The following is a 17,118-nucleotide window of genomic DNA, read 5'->3' as shown; positions in this document are numbered from 1 at the left end:
CATCATTAAAAAATACAGACTGTTTCAATAGCACAGTCCTCAAGGTATGTTATGTATATTTGTGTGAATGTTATCCATTTCCAGGACAAAGAACAGGTACATTAATACATCAAAAACAACAACAAGAAAAATGTGTACTTTACAGAGTACTTCTACATACTTCATCCAATTTGAAAGATATAACTACGCGAAGCAGACGCTGCTTTTGCCGCCTGCCTTTAACAGATGAACAAACTTGAGCCTCCAACAGGTTTACTACCTCGCTCATGCCACAGCTGGGCAGGGGCAGGACTCAGATCTCATCTCATGATTTAAACCCAAAGCTCCTTCCAGGGGTCTGCGCTGCCTTCTGCTCTCATGGATGTTGGCATGACCTGCTCACCACATGCTCCCTATGTCACAATTACTATTCAGTAAGTTCAAGTGTCTGCTGTGAAGGATATACAAGGTTCATCTTTTTGGTGACATAAGACAAATATGTGAAAAAAAGAAAGCCCACATACTCTATTGTTATGCCAGTTTAGGGTGACATTTGACTTGGACTAGGTCCTCTTAGAACCCACTACTATTCCTTGAAAAATTAGGTTTGTAAGAAACTTAAACACACACACACACACACACACACACACACGCACACACACACACACACACACACACAAGAAATATAAGAAGAGGCCCAGTGGTCAGGCCTCTTAGCGCCCGGAGGGGACCTGCCTCTGACTCAGGGTGTGGGGCTTTCTGCCTCTGAATCACACCACAACCAAAGAAGAGTGGCGAGAGTCTGCATGTCCACTCTTCAGTCACATTTCCCGCCTCAGTGCAGTCTCAATGTCTATTTGTGCCAATGCAGAGATTTAGTAACATATAGGAACAATACCAAATAGGAAAAACAGACTGATTCAAATTATAAATAATTCGATCCAGAAAGCCCCTTTGAGTCCCTTATATTACAAAGCATGATCAGTAACATCTTCAGTCATTTTGAATAAAAACTGCTTTCTAAAATAAGTTAATGTCTTTCCTGATTACTCATTTTATTTCTTCAGATTAATTTTAGAAACGATGCCTATTCACATGTTACTTAAATTAGGTTTACATTATGGATAAGTTTCCAAATATAAAACAAGATTTGGATTAACCCTGAAAACAATCACCAACAGCATGGTTGAAAAGTACATATAGTAATCTCCCATTCAAAAAAGCCACAGGTTTAAATAATGGAATTCAATGGCAAGAATGGACTAATTTAAAGCAAAACACTGTCACCATTCAGTATCAAAGTAATACAGATAATACTATAGGCATAATGATTCTCAAGCAATCCATTTTTTTTGGACTATGGAATGCATCATAATTTTTGTTCCTGTTTTGTTTTTTGTTTGTTTGTTTGTTAAAAATGAATTGCTGGTATTTTGATATGCTGAAAAAAATGATTTTCCCACCTACTTTTGAACCATATACTCTGTTCCCCTAAATGCCCAATTAGCATCAGAAATAATTCAAAATGTGAATGCAAATGTATTTACTTAAGGAAGTGAGTTGTTCTGATTTTTTTTTTTAAAAATTGCTATCCAGCTATATGCTGATAAGTACCATGATCCCACAAAAGCATTGGTTACACAATTATTTCTCCATGGAGATTTTTTTCTAAAAAAGTATAGTTGAAGCCAATATTAAAATCTGAACACAAGGACTAGACTGTTAGGGGGCAGGAATGGTCAGAGTATTTCAGAGAGAAAACCAGTAATCCACATACTAATTCACAGAGGAGAAAATGAGAAAAATATCTGGCTCGACCTGGCTAAGTTGTATCCTGCTTGTATAAGTCAGCAGTCAATAAAGGATTGGCTTCTTTAAAAATGTTCTCAGCATATGAAGGAGTTAATGAAAATATTTATAAGAAATACTTTGCATTCTTCTTGTAAGAATGATTTGAATGGTACAAATTAGTCAGAACTAAAGAAAAACAAAACCTGTTTTCCTTATCCCCGATGCTCCTGTCTCTTACCATTCGCCTATGCAGTGATGGCGAACCTTTTGAGCTGGGCGTGTCAGCATTTTGAAAAACCCTAACTTAACTCTGGTGCCGTGTCACATATAGAAATTTTTTTATATTTGCAACCATAGTAAAACAAAGATTTATATTTTTAATATTTATTTTATATATTTAAATGCCATTTAACAAAGAAAAATCAACCAAAAAAATGAGTTCGCGTGTCACCTCTGACACGCGTGTCATAGGTTCGCCATCACTGGCCTATAGGCTACCTCATGACTTTCTGATGCGCAGTAAATTGTGACTTTAGACCAGTGGTTCCCAATGTGGGGCACATGCCTCATAGGGGGGCAACTTGATTTTTAAGGGGGCAATTTGAGAATGAGTTATTAACAGTGAATTTTTGGCATTTCTTATGGTTCTAAGGGCCTCCTATACAGTATATAAATATATGTTGTGACATATTTATGCATTTCAGTTCTCTATTATGTTTTGAAACGTTATTTGCTATTTTTTCATATCACTTCATATTATTATTATTTTTTAACAATTTATTAGAGATTTCTTCCTCAGTACTTCAACTGTCCTTTTGTTCTTTAATTTTTCTCTTCCATGGACACCATGTTCTTTGGAAGCTTGTTTAGACCAAGTTAATGGCCTTTTAGGCTTTCTCCGCGTGAATAGGAGTTCACTTTTTCAATAATAAGAATTACATGTCACAGGGGGACATCAGGATTTTAGAGATGCTTAGGTGGGGCACAGCCAACAAGAGCTGGGAACCACAGCTCTCGGCCTTCATTCACACAGCTGACTGGCTCTGAAGGAACGCCCAGCTTCTAAGGAGCTTGAGCACAGAGTTTCAGCTTTATCAAAATTAAACACTTTAACCATTTGCTTCCTCAGCACCCACCCCCACCCACTGGCTCATGTCTGATTCCCGGAGTAGAATCATTCCATTTGGGTCACTTACTCACTGTCAGGGTTATTTTGACAACTGCTTTCTATTTCCTTCTTCCTGTACACAGAGACTGGGTTTTGGTCAGCTCTCTGTCCACAGAAGGGATGGTCCTCACTTGCTCAGTATAATCCCAGTAACCATTTCAAAGCATGACTTTCTTCAAGAGCCTGTTGAAACAAGTCACACCCCCACACTAACTCTGCACAGCCTGGAGCTCACAGGGCTCCTTCCCGGACCGCTAGTCCCATTCTGGAGCCCGGGAGTGCCCAGAGCCACTGGCCAGCCACACTGAGAGGGAGCCAAGTGCACAGCTGCCTCTCAGCCATGCTGCGTTCAGACGGACAGACGGACACAGCCTCACCTTCTCTAGAAACAAGCTTACCTGCCCCAAAGATTCCTCCTCTCACCAAGCAGTATGGAGGTGCACAAGGCTCTCTAGAAACCTCACTACTCCAAAACCTCAACAATGGAAATGACCCTGAACGACCAAAAGAAACCAGACACTGTGTGTCTGATCCATAGGACAGCTGTCAGATACTCAGAACATTTCAGACGTAATTCTAACAAGTTTGAGGATATGATTTTTCCAGAAAAAAATCTCCTTATGGCAAGATGAGGGCAAGGCACTTGAATAGTGAGTAGTGATAACTAGCAGTCTGAGGAAGGAGAGAGAATAAATAAAAGCAGACTTAGGAAATAAAGAAGGACCCAATCTGGGGCCACTTAGTGTAGGAATAAAAAGCTCAATGATCTGTCCAGTTACAGCCACACAGTACATGATGTTCACCCCCGTCCTGGAAACCACGGCACGCTCCTGGGTGCCTACCCACAGCCACTCGCCATCCTTCTTTAGGCAGCTCCCCCCACTCCAAAGGCCCAAGAGCTGGCTATCCACTCTCTCCGCCTTCCCAGGAGCCAGGCAGGGAACGGTGACTCAGTCCCACTGACGGGACCCAGGGGAAGTCGGCTGGGGGTCTTCTGAGAAATATTTCCCTCTCCGATTAAAGACACACGTAAGGAGAAGCCCTCATCCTGTTTGGCCTTAGATCTTAGCATGTGAGATCCTGAGGCCGGGAGCTGCGCACCCATCTCGTGACCACGGGAGTCACTGAGGCACCGACTTTGTCACCCTTGGAATTGCCAGCTCTGAGGGTTTTCTTATGTGAGGCAATTACAAGTCCTAACTGTTTAAACCTCTTTGAATCGGGTTTTCTCAGACTTTCAATCAAAGGCATCTCAGGATGCAGCTCCTGTTCAAGAAGGCAGGATAACTGTATAATCTATTTCAGAAATATTTCCACCAAGCATGGTTGAAAAACACTCAGGGCACATAAATAGGAAAGTTTTAGCTGTCTGGAAAATTCAGTTATGTGGGACAGTTCAATCCTTGAAAATGCCAAACAAATGAGGGGTTAACCATAATTGCTTCCCTGGGAGTCACATCATCACATATTTTCATCATTATTCACCAGTCGGCCATTATTTCATTTCTCCAACCCTCACACTGTACATTCCCCTGCTTCCTCCCTGTGCTCTCGGTTAGTAGGGAGGACACTTTGTGGTGGTTATGGTTATGCTCCCATCTCCAGGCCTTGGGTTCCTCGAAGCCTCAGAGGAGACAGTTTTAGCCCCGGGGGCTTGCTGTAACCCCCCTGCACCCATGTCTTCCTGAGCAGTGTGTATAGCTCATCTCAGGCTACCCTTCCTAGGTACACAACCATTAGGGGAGTCGGTCACCTGCTTACTAACCACCCCATCCTTCTAACTACACGCTACCCTTCCAGACACATGGGGTCTCACATAGAAAGTTAAAGGCCACGTATCCAAAATACTCACCTACAAGAAATACAAAGTTTCCAGTTCAGAAGTAGCCCTAGTCAAGGCACCAAACATCTCCTTTTACCAGCACCACTGCCTTTCGTTAAGGAGACCGGAGACTAAATATTAACCAGGTTTTGTTAAACTGGTTTCAAACTTTCACCATCTTTTGTGTGATTTAATCGTGTAAACAGGCTACCTTTGGGGTTTTACTATCATCAAACTGAAGCCTGGAGTTTCTTGAATTTTGCTCTAAATTCTAATGTGGGAGGAGACAGCACGGTATAGTAGGTAAAGGTACAGCCTTCGGAGTCGGATAAAAAGGGCTTAAATCCCAGCACCACCGTCTATGAATCTTGATGTTCTCATCTGCAACACGAGGGTGAGAACTCTTATCTGGTTGTGTTGTTGAAAGGACTGAACAAAAACCGAGCAGGTACTAAATAGATATGCATCCCCTTTTCTTCAGTTTCTCTTCTTAATCGGCTTTACAAGTGAAATTTCAGATGCGTGAAATTTCTGAAAATGAGAGCATAAGCTTTCATGGTGCTTAAATTTTAACTATTTTGATGGAGATCTTTCCAAACTTGGAACATACCTGCACATCTCAGTAAATATTCTGGAAAAAAGCTAGCCTTCTCGATGATGGAGAACATACCACCCAGTGTTAAGGGAGACTGAGCCTGCCCTTCCACAAACGTCCCCTAAGCCGCACTCCCACGCTGTCCACTGCTCTGAGCTGATGTACCTTTAGTGTGGAACCCTGAGGTCCCAGGGTTCATGGGGAGTGACGGGCTGTTTGTCCCGACCACACACGTTTTCTACTCTATTCTGTTTTCTGTTTCTACCCGGCTTCTTCTTCCTTTGCCACTTCTCACCAAGGCCAACTCTGTCTCAGTATCCTCTCTTTTCCTTTTGTCTGTCACCGACATGTCTCAGCTCCTGCAGTCAGGGACGCTGACTGTCCATCTAGACCAGAGCCTGGCACGGAGCAGGTGCTGCGCCAACGTGAAGAGATGCAGTGTGAGCTCCGGGCTGTTGTCCTCAGTTCAGTGACCAACCCCTCCGGCCCCTCCCCCTCTTCCAACCCCTTCTCTTTCCCCTCCTCCTCCTTCGGTGGTTGTTTGCTGTTTCCTTCCAGGTTTACAGCTGTCCCAGATAGTTGAATTATAGGAAACCAGCCCCCGCTTGTATTTTGTTTAGCAATTGCTTTTGAGGTACTTTATAGGCACAAATTAATCATTCCAACACCCAGTGAGCCATTCACATAAAAATGCAAGAGCCTGCGATGAAAGGCAAGCCACCGAGGTGGCCCAGGAAGAGCAGGTGTCTCTCCCTGCCACACAAACAGACTGGATCAGCTAGGCGTCTCCTCCCACACGATCAGAGGTTCTCAACGGGGGTGAGCATCAGCATCGCCATGGAATGAACATGCAGATGCCTGGGCCCCACCTCAGACTCTGACCTCTGCAAATGCACCTTAAGAGCTCGGATATGCCTCTCAGGTACAACTTGCTGTGAAGACTGTGAGCTCCTAGGGTAGGGACCATAAATTAGTTATTTTAGTATGTCTACTATTTATATAGTACAGGACACAGGACACATGAGAAATACTCAACAAATGCTTATTGAACTAAATAAAGAAAAGAGAAGGCAAATGCAAACTAAAATCTTAATGAGATTCAATTTCATATCCATTAGAATGACAAACATTTAAAAACCCAATAATTCCCATGTTGTCAAGGCTGTAGAATGTGTGTGTGTGTGTATATATATATATATATATACTTTTCAAATAAATATTACTTTTAAAAATGAGAGCATTTATAAAACTAAGAGGGTCAGGGAAGCTGAATGGTCTTCATGAAAAAAAAATACACACACCAACGTTGTGAAGAAAATGAAACTCAGAGAATAAAAAAGTGCATGAAACCTGGAATACAGGTGCCTACAAGAGGTACGTTTTCTCCTGAGAATACTCAGTTTGGCAAAATCAGCTGGTCAGATGGGTCTCTCCTGTGTGTCCCTTCTTTTCCTCCCAAATTTATCAACTGGAAGAGAGAGTGCCAAGAAGAATGAAGGTGGACACGCCCTTGAGCTCATGGGCTAGACGAGGAAACCTGAAATGGCGAGTAAGCGACTCCAGTTCAGCCGTTAATGTGACGGATGAAGTGCGAACATGGGGTCCATGCTTGAGGAGAGCTCTGCAAAGGAAATGGGCTCTGAGTTGGTTCTAGAAGGTTAAAAGCTGAATCAGAATTGGAGTCTGGGGAATAGTTCATAAAGAGGGAAGAAGTCAATAAACTTTGTGTAAACGTAATTTTCTACTTTTTTTTTTTTTAAATATATTTTATTGACTTTTTACAGAGAGGAAGGGAGAGGGATAAAGAGTTATTCTCAATCAGCTGCCTTCTGCACACTCCCCCCCGGGGATATGCCCGCAACCAAGGTACATGCCGTTGACTGGAATCGAACCTGGGACCTTTCAGTCCGCAGGCTGACGCTCTATCCATTGAGCCAAACCAGTTAGGGCAATTTTCTACTTTTTACTTGGCTCTTTTGTTATCATATATATATATATATATATAATTCAGAAAAGCCACAACATGCCTATTTTACAGCCCCCCCTGTCCCCCCTCACTGCCTCTCCTTGCACATGAGGAGAGCAATGGGTGGCAGAGGAGGCAGAAGCCGATGCTGCCCTGGGAAGCTCACAGCCAAGGTGCTCTCCCGCCTGGAGGGCCCTTTCCCTTCCTGGTTTCTCTCATCAAGACTCAGTTTGTACCAGGAAATGCCTCTGTCCTAGTGCTCTGCTTGCTTCCAACTCCTACTCCCAAACACGGCCCCCAGGCTGGTCCTCAGGACCAAAGCAGGGTACTAGAGGCCGAGCCCGGACCACCAGAACCCTTCCTTGCCCCAGCTTCTCTGTCTGCATCCCATGGTTCATCGTCCCCTCCCACGTTCGGTGAGCATATTCCTAGTCGCAGGCCCCACGCTAGAGCTGAGGACCCACATCCTAGAGGTGGATGCCTGTGGCTCTCTGCACTTCCCGCCTTGCGATGGGCTGTGTCCTCTGGGGGTGCTTCCCGTGTGGATCCTGGCATTTCCTTGGGCCTGGCTCCTTGCTCTGTCCCTGCAACCTGCTCTTGTTTCTGTGACCTGGTCCCAGCCCCACCTTCTTCCAGGAAGGCCTTCGTGCCTGCTCTGTCACTCAGGGATTTCCCCGTCCTCCATGTCCACATAATCCAGTCCTGGCTGGACTGCTAACAAGAGTACTTGTTGTTACTATATTCTTGCCTGTGTTCCACTGGATGGGACACACAGCAGGTGGCCATGTGTGTAGTGATGACTGGCACAGACCATCCAAGTGAGGACGTACTAACTACACTAGGCATGTGAAAAAGGAGACAGGCTTTAGGAGATGCAGAAAGGAACATAGCAGGAGAGAACACCATAAATAGCATTTAGTACTGTTTCAACTTCTATCTTTAACATAATTTAGTCACAGTAAATAAACTCCTAGCCTGGAGAGATTAAAAAGGAAATCTGGCTAAATTAGGGAATAATTTTATTAAAAGAATCCTTAAATAAGTTAAAATATATTCAAATGCAAAAATTTTTGGCACTTAAAAACTGGGCCACGTCTTTAAAGAGTCATAAGCTTTTAATTTAACAAATCCATGGACAGTGTACCAAATGCAGATGGTTAGAAGAAAAGAACAAGTTTAAAATCGTTAAGTAGGGGACTGGCACTGGTCCGTTTGAATTCGTCTTGAGAAACTAGAACATCCTTCCAGGTACAAATGTGCAACTATCCTGACTCCTCTGAAGTGAAGGATGACTAATGTGGCTTTCAGAAGGAAAAGTCTGTAACTCATCTGGTTGTTGTTTTCAAGGAGCTGGTGATGAGCTTTATGTTTTAGAGAAAACAGCAACAAATATGCAATTTGACAAGCATTCATGGCGCACTATGAGCGGCTCCCGGGAAGCAAGCCGACAGCCCTGTGCTCCTCACGGTGCAGCATGAGCTTGGCCTGCTCTCCTTCCACGGGAGAGGATGGTGAGGTGGTAACAGAGCCAGTACCCGCAGGGGCACAGGGTGGGAAGACAATCCGCCCAAGGGCTCCCAGGAGGCTCGCTGGATGAGCAGGGTCTTAGGATCTTGACAGGCGGCTAAGTGGAAGGTTATGGCTGGGAAGGGAGGGAGGAAGGTGAGGGAATTCCAGGCAGAGGAACAGCATTGACAACCACAGGAGAAAAGAGTGAGGACTGCCAGTGACCAGGGTGCAGGGGACACAGGCCAAGGGGTTGGGATGCTGGTGCAGAGGGGCTCTGGATAAGGAGGCCAAACTATGGAGAGTTGTGAACACAAAGCAAAGGAGCATGGACATTTCTATGTGAGCGGTGTTACCCTTGAACGCTTCTAGGGGAAACATCCCATTCCGTCCACTCTGGCGGGCGGACATGTTCCTACAATTTAAATATCCTCTAAATTCTCTAGAATGGAGGATGTTTGGGAAGTATGATGCACAAATCAAAACTAAGTTATTTATTATTAAAGGAGAGCAGTCATTCACTTCTCAGTGTGGAAACTGATTCCTCTTACAAAACAGCTCCAATTTCCTATGTGGACCAGCCATACAGAAGGGTCTGGGAGTTGGGTTTGGGCATAAGATTGGGGTGGGGCATCGTTTAAGCCTAACCTTGGGCAGTGTCTGGAAACCGTACCCCTCCAGGTTGACAGGACAGGGTTAGGAGCCCTGGTCACCATGCATCCCCCTGTGCAGAAACCTTTATTTTTTTATTTGTGGATGATACTATCCAAGCATTCTCCATTCTAGGTTTATACTGCTCTGGGGTATTAACATTATAGGGAACTCTCTGACTCACTAGATTAGGAGGTATGGGATATTTTCCTTGGGAACATTCAAAGATAAGCCCTCCATTCTCTGGTTGCTTTGGGTTAAGTTCCGTCAGGGGAGGCAGACAGGAAGTAGCTGCTCTGGTGACGCTGAATGTTTGAGTGGCGACGTGTGCTCCGGAGGTGGCAACCCATGATCTACTGAGCAGCTGTCTAACTTTGGTGATTAACTGACCTCTCTGAGCCTCTTTTCTTATCCATAAAGTAGAAAAACTCTAGCCTTGTGCTCCGGAGGTGGCAACCCACGATCTACTGAGCAGCTGTCTAACTTTGGTGATTAACTGACCTCTCTGAGCCTCTTTTCTTATCCATAAAGTAGAAAAACTCTAGCCTTCAGGTTGAAAGTAAAGCATGGGGGACAGTGTCTGGTGCATAGCAAGTGCCTGATAGACACAGTGAAGGCCTACGGGAATGTACAAGCAGGATGGTGCTGTGGAAATGACATGATCTGTGGACTTGACGGATCTGGGCTTGAGTCCCACTCTGCCAGTTACTACCTGGGTCACCTCAGGCAATTTACTGAACTCTCTGAGTCTAGGTTTTCTCATCTTTAAAATGGGATAATTCCTACCTTGCGAGGCTATTGAGTGGTTCACATGATATAATGAGTATCTGTACAACACTTGGCACATAGGAAACATCCATAAGGATACCTATTATTATCCGCTTTTCTCTTAGAAGCAATTAAACACATAAACCTGAGGCTATATTATTTCTTCTCCCAACCTGACTTCCAGCTCAGAAAATACAGGCCATAGTCAGAAAGTAACTGCTCTTTCAATTAAGCTTCCAACTTAGTTTTGCCCATTTTAGAATTTAAGGCCAATTCGAGAGTCCTTAGGAACTCTTCACTTTTAATTCTACAATCTTCTTCCCTTAAAAAAAATCACAGCTCTGGAGACTCCAAGGTCAAACAAGGTTTTGCAGCAAAGGTTGACCACAGACCAGGAAGCATGTGAACAGAGGAACCTGATGAAAACTTGGTCAGCTATTTTCTTTTGTGCTTGTGTACCGCGGTATTCTCCCCATTCTCACACGTGTCTCCTTTAAGGCAAAGGCTTTACGTTTTTTGCTGAACTACTTATTTGTGAATGATTTTGTTCTTTGAAACAAGAAGACCAGAAATGTAATCAATCTTCGTATATCTAAAGATGACCTAGTTGGTGGGTGAACTATCCAAGTTTCTGTCTGGTTATTACTGCTTGTTTGGCCAGCTCCTTGGTCATTATTTCTTCTATGAGCATTGGCGGGAGACACAGTCGGGAAATGGACATTAATTCATGGACTTCTTTGACAGCAATTTTAATTTGAAATTTTATTTTAATGATGGTAGGATTGCTCTCTAAAATGATGTTTTTAAATAGTCATATTCTCGTATTTAAGAAACTGGAATTAAAGAGCATAAACTGTGCAAACAGAAGGTGATCATGTTGAGGCAAGCCCTTGACCTAAATGAGCTGCTGGATTTGCACATCCAAATTCAAAGGAATAAGACCATGTTCAAGCAAAGGTACTGGGTCCGTGTTACCCAACAAAGCATATTCACACCCAAAACTGAGGATCTGTTCTGGGAAGCTCCAAAACTATTTTTCTTTTTGTTGTTTTTGATAGAAATCTTCCTACAGTGAACTTCCTACTTATTTCTAAATGACTCAAAGTCAAAATGACGAATATTGCCCTAACCAGTTTGGTTCAGTGGATAGAGCGCTGACCTGCCGACTCAAGGGTCCCAAGTTCGATTCTGGTCAAGGGCATGTACCTTGGTTTCAGGAACATCCCCAGGAGGGGGTGTGCAGGAGGCAGCTGATCGATGTTTCTCTCTCATCAATGTTTCTAACTCTCTATCCCTCTCCCTTCCTCTCTGTAAAAAATCAATAATATATATATATTTTTTTAAATGACAAATATTAATTTAGAGTGGGCCACACAGTCATGGCACCGGTGAGGCCCGCCAGCCCGACACTGGTCGGCATCTGTGGCCTGTAGTTTCCGGGTCACCCTCACCCCCAGTTCCCAGCCCAGGCTGTTGGGTCGGCACACCTGTCTACCGCAGACCTGCTCTGGGCATCGAGCTGCTTGGGACTTGGGAACTAGTGCACCAAGCTTATTAGAAGGTGTTCGGGTCAGGCCTGGAGGGCTCCACGCAGACTCTATGACCCCTTTTTCATCAACTCCCTTCCTTTTGGCTGAGTTTTGACAGGTGTGCTTATAGGGCTGGGCTGGGCTGAGCTGAGCTGCACATAGGAGAGATATTTCCTTAAAAATCTCCATGTCTGGTCACAACGGAGGACACTCCTAAACCACAGTTCAGAAAGGGCCTTGGAGATCGTGTGCCACTTGGTAATGAGGAGCCTGTGGCAGGAGGTGTGCTGCCTGGGCCGCGCACAGAGAGCCCCAGGCCCTGGCCTCGGCCTGTGAGGACACCACCTGCCACCGTCACCCAGCAAGTCTCCCTGCAGCAGCAGCCACCGCAGCCACCACCGCTGCTGTCGCAGAGTGAGTGTGGTTCTTCATCCACCCAAACCTGAAAAAGCTCTGATTACAGACAGAGCGAGGATGGATTTCTGGCTTTGTGCTTCATTCTAATAAATCATGTTTTTAAATGCTAAGAAAAAGAAAGAAAATTAACATTTATTAACACCTACAAGGTGCGGGGTGCTTTCTGCAACACGAGTGTCTCTTACCCCTTTCTATTAGGGAACGTGCCTTCCCGGGGAAGCCAGACACCGTCCTTGCAGCCCTGAAGGAGACAGGCCAGGATCAGCCTGCCCACTTGGGGCCGGAGCCCGTGTGCTTTTCACGCAGGTGCTATGACTTAGATGATGGCTTGTTTGTGACCTTCTGGAAGGAGCTCTGCTCAGGGGCATTTTGGCTCATCTACCACCTGAGCCAGGGTTGCTACGGGCAGGCAGTTCTCTGTCATTGATGAAGAGAGTGCACAAAAGTCTGAGACGGACACGTACAGTCCTAACCGACGGGAAGGAGGCCTGTAATGTTTGTCTTTCAGATCTTGTAAGTTACACTCAAGGGTACAATGATCCCAGACTTTTAAGAATTTTTATTTTTGATGTTTCAATTTCCTTGTTTTCTTACTTTTGATTTGGAAAGTATTTTATGGCCATATCTATGGGGTTTTAATGGCATTTGACACTGTTGCTCACTCCTGCTCTTCTCCCATGGTTTCCATAACACTGTATTGATCTGCTGCTTCCTTTTCTTTTAAAATGTTTACTGTCTTCTTTCTTCCATCTGATTAACAGCCTCTCTCCTCAAAGCTCAGTTGAGGGACTTATTAACCCGGAAGGCTTGGCCCTCAGCTTTCCTCCTGTAGAAAGTCCCAGAAAGTCCCATCTATCAATATCCTGCAATGACTCCTTAGCCTCCCTGACTATCCACCTGGCTTCAGCCTGATAATTCCAGAGGCCTGGTGACTGTCATTCACATAAGTTTATGGCTTAAAAATGCTCTCACATATACTGTTTCACCTGTAATTTTCTAGGTGGGCATGTCACCCCATTTACAGGCAAGAACACTGGAACTCAAGGCAAGGAAGCAGCTCGTTTAGACTTACAGTTGTACGACAGAGCTGGGCCTACACACTACCACCAGCCTAACTACCTTAGTTCTACCTTTTGTCCTAATCCACAGGGCCAGCCCAGGTCTCCCGGGTCAAGGAGAGTGCTGAAACGCTGGGCAGCTCTGGGGAGGCCCCTCTAGCGTTCCTTCCACAGAAGGTGTGGCACAGCCCATCTGTCTCCAGAGAAAAGGCCAAGACTTAAATGCCGAAGTCCAAGTTCACATACAGAGTGCATTCAAGGGCAGATGAAAAAAAATCAGATTAGGAATTAAAAAGAGAAGGAAGTTCCAAAGGGCTTTAAAATAAAGTACCTAAACCGGGTCACACCTCCGCAGAGCCTGCTATGGACTCGGCACTGAACCTTTTCATTCAGCCTGCACGCCTCTCTCCACCAAACAGCGGTTCTCCCTGCTCCACCTCGTGCATGACCTGCCAATACTCTCTGTGACGAAAACCTTTGTTTCTATAAGCTTCAACAGTTCACTTCAGGTAGATTATTAATTGGTTCCACGGAAAAACAGGTTTGATTCTTTAAATGTTCAACTTGCTAAGTCATCACTCAACCTTAGGTCAAGGAGAGGTGTGGAAACCCCAGGTCTAGAGAAAGGTTTTACCAAGTGGGTCCCCTATTTTATATGCATACATACGTGTGTGTGTGTGTGTGTGTGTGTGTGTGTGTATTTGGTTTAAGGAGCAGGAGCAGAGAAGACAGACTTGTACAAAAAGAGAAGAGAGCGCTGCCTGTCTGAAACTCAAGGGTGGCCATGAGCATTCCATTTTTGACGGTGAGAGTGAAGGCATCTTTCAGCATCACACAGAATGGCCTCTGGGGTTTTACCTATTGAAAAATCAGTTATGATTTGGTAGGACAGTAGGGCCAAATGCATTATTAGAAGTCAAGTGAGAAAAGAGTATGTGAGTTGTAGATTCGTCCTCTGAGTGCCCTACCTGCACTAACTCCCTGCTAGGGTCGGGGATTTTGAGATGAAGCAAAATGAACTCTGCCCTAAGGGCTCATCTTTGGGGAGTGTCAGTAATCAGAATAATCACAATGCAGGGTGAGAAGGACAAAAGCAGGAGGCGCACTGGATGGACTGGGGTTCAGAGGAGAGCCTGACTGGCTGCCGTGCAGGCGTTGTTTCCTTTTGCTTTGCTTCCTGATGTGCCCTTTTTCTTTGTACACAATAACAAGTAGACAGTAAGACCCAGGCCTTGCTCTGTCCTGAGATTCCTGGCTGACTAAGCCTTGGCTCGGGGGCAGCTCTACTCTGCTTCCCACGCTGCCTGTGCACCTGGTGGTAGCATTCAGAGCGCCCATTCCACAGTGTCCACAGTGGCTCCGGTGGCCGCTCAGGGCAGCCTGTTGGTGACACTAGCCGAGGGTCCACGCTCTTCCATGGTTTGCTCACAAGGGGCTGAACTCGGTGGCCAGGGAACACTGGTTGGACAGACTGTGAGCGTCACAGGGGCCACAGGACAGAGCAGGTGACAGGCCACTGGGCTGGCTCTGAGGAGCAGGTGTTTCCATGTCAAGGCCTCAGGCTGAGGGCTTGTAAACTGTGAGGCGAAGGACCAGTTTTGTTTTGTTTTGATTCCCAATCTGCCACTGATTTTAAAATAAAACCGAATGACTGAAACTCCCATTATGTGCTTAGCTGCCCTAGCAGCAGCAAACTGCTATAACATTTCTGGGTGTTTACTCTCAATTTCTGTGTGTGTCTCTCACAGGCAGGTAACAGGCAACACTCTGCAGCCCACAGACGGAGGAGCACTGAAGAAGAGCTATGGTCAGCGTAGCCGCGAGATGTGCCTGGTGGAACTGGAGCCGGGACAGTCCAGGCCTCTGGAGTCGCTCTCCCAGGCCACGTGCGTTTGTTGGGGAGGTGCGGGGCAACCCGACCGCCAGGCTCACTGTGCTTTCTGAGCTCTGTAACGAGTTTCCCAGCAGGACTCTGTTGCTAGGGCTGCCTTTCTTACCCACTGCCTCTGTGCAGACCCTTAGAGGCCTCTTTCCACACCACCGCCTTCCTCCCTAATCAGTCTCTCATGTCAGTGAGGCTCATCTTCCATCTCTACACACATCTGTGTCCTCTTGACGCTTCCCAATGCCCTCCGTCACTTGGGCTCCCCTCAGGACAAACACCTAGTAACCCCCCCGCCCCCCAGCTGCCTCTGCTCCTATTCCAGCAGCCGCCTCCCCCTTGTCCTTAGAATGCCACCTCCTTGTCTCAGGTGAAACCCGGCTTTCTCCCTGGGCCACGCCCCTGAGTAGAAGCCACTTATTTCACTTATTTCCCCAGACCTGCCTACACCTTCACACTTGCCCCTGCAAAGAAAGTATCTCATTGACGCTCAGACCATTTGGCTAGGTCACCTCTGTTGGTCATTTTCGCGGTCATCTACTCAGCCTCCTGGTTGCACACTAGTGTTCTTGAGAACATCCACACCCGCTTCAGGTCTTCGTCTCCATCCTGACTTTTTGGCATTTACAAGGCAACCCATCCAGCACCCACTTCCCTGTGGCCACACCCTGAACCTTCTCATCATCTACTCACGCCCCAGCTGGAAAACAGTGACTCCTAAAATCCTCCTCTCTGACAATTTTAAAATCCATTCATTCAGAGACATTTTGAGTGCTGACTATACTCCAGGCACTGCCAGGTGCTGGTAACAGAGAAATAATTAAACAATTGAAATTTTGTCCACACTGATGACTATTCCAAAACTTCCCATCTCTTTACAATTCCTAAATCCATCCTGACACCTTCACTCAGGAAAAAATCCTGCTTCTAACTTCTTGGGGAAAATGGATGCTCAAGGGCAAATATCTCCATTTCCTGGCCCTCCCTCCCCACACCTCTTATCACTCTCTGTCTGCATCCTCTCTTCCTGTCTCAGAGGAGGCCAAGTTCCTCTTGTTAAAACTTCTTCCTTGACCTGCAGCCCAGCTTCCACGCTAAGGCTCCTCCAGGATTTGCTATCTGCATGATCTCTCTCTTTTCCCTCTAAATTTCGTCCCCCTCCCGACTGGTTCCTCCTTGCCATGCTGGAGAACCTCTTATCCCCCAAAGTACCCTTCTGGACCACCCCTCTATTAGCCACCACTCATTCACTTTTCCTTCAACCCCCCAACTCTTGAAAGAAGATTGGCTCAGCTTCTCTGTCAATCAATGTGTCACCCATGAACACCTGGCTCCCACCAGCATGCAGGGATGTTTCTTTCACTCCTCCAACGCGCACACAATGACCATTAATTACCAACACAAATGCCTTTCCTTTTCACCTCCCTTTCCACTCCTGCCTTCCGGTGCCCCTCTCTCTTGGATCTCATCTTACCTCTGCCGCTGATTAGCCACCCTCCAGGACCAGCTGTTGCCCTCCCTGGAGCTGTTTCCAGGGCTCTCACATTACAGGCAAGTCCTGTGCTGTCCCACCAGCCCCATGCTATGTGCTCTGTGGATCACAATCTGCATCAATCAGGATGGTTATTCTAAGCTCAGTGTCACATTTCCGGCCACTTACTGAATACTGCCACCAGCTTATCACATAAACTCCTCAAACTCAGTATGTTCAAACTCATTATCTTTTCCCCCAATTCCGGCCCTTCTTAAATTTCTGCTCTCTACTCACCAGTCCCAGTAATCTGCAACCCCCCCCGCCCCCCCCCACCCCCCCCCCCCCCGCCCCCCGGCTCCTCATCTGAGTAGGCTCGAAGGCCTGCTGATTTCACCTTCTCAGGATTTCTAGAATCTGTCCCACCCCCTCCCACTGTTTTAGCACCTTGTATTATTTTTCCTGGACCAATTAGTTACCCCAAATGGTTTTCCTACCCCTGCCTTCTTCCCACG

At 45.9% G+C, this 17,118-nt stretch overlaps 1 protein-coding gene across 2 annotated transcripts in view; it reads right to left on the bottom strand.

The window, feature by feature from the left end:
* BABAM2 (BRISC and BRCA1 A complex member 2) overlaps positions 1-17,118 on the bottom strand; it is a 351,823-nt gene that overhangs the window by 31,814 nt on the left and 302,891 nt on the right. The window lies entirely within an intron of this gene.

Source organism: Myotis yumanensis, unplaced genomic scaffold, assembly GCF_028538775.1.
Source record: "Myotis yumanensis isolate MYYU_CA2020_CCGP unplaced genomic scaffold, mMyoYum1.0.hap1 SCAF_11, whole genome shotgun sequence".
NCBI classification, from domain to species: domain Eukaryota; kingdom Metazoa; phylum Chordata; class Mammalia; order Chiroptera; family Vespertilionidae; genus Myotis; species Myotis yumanensis.
This window is presented reverse-complemented; position numbering and strand designations above follow the sequence as displayed.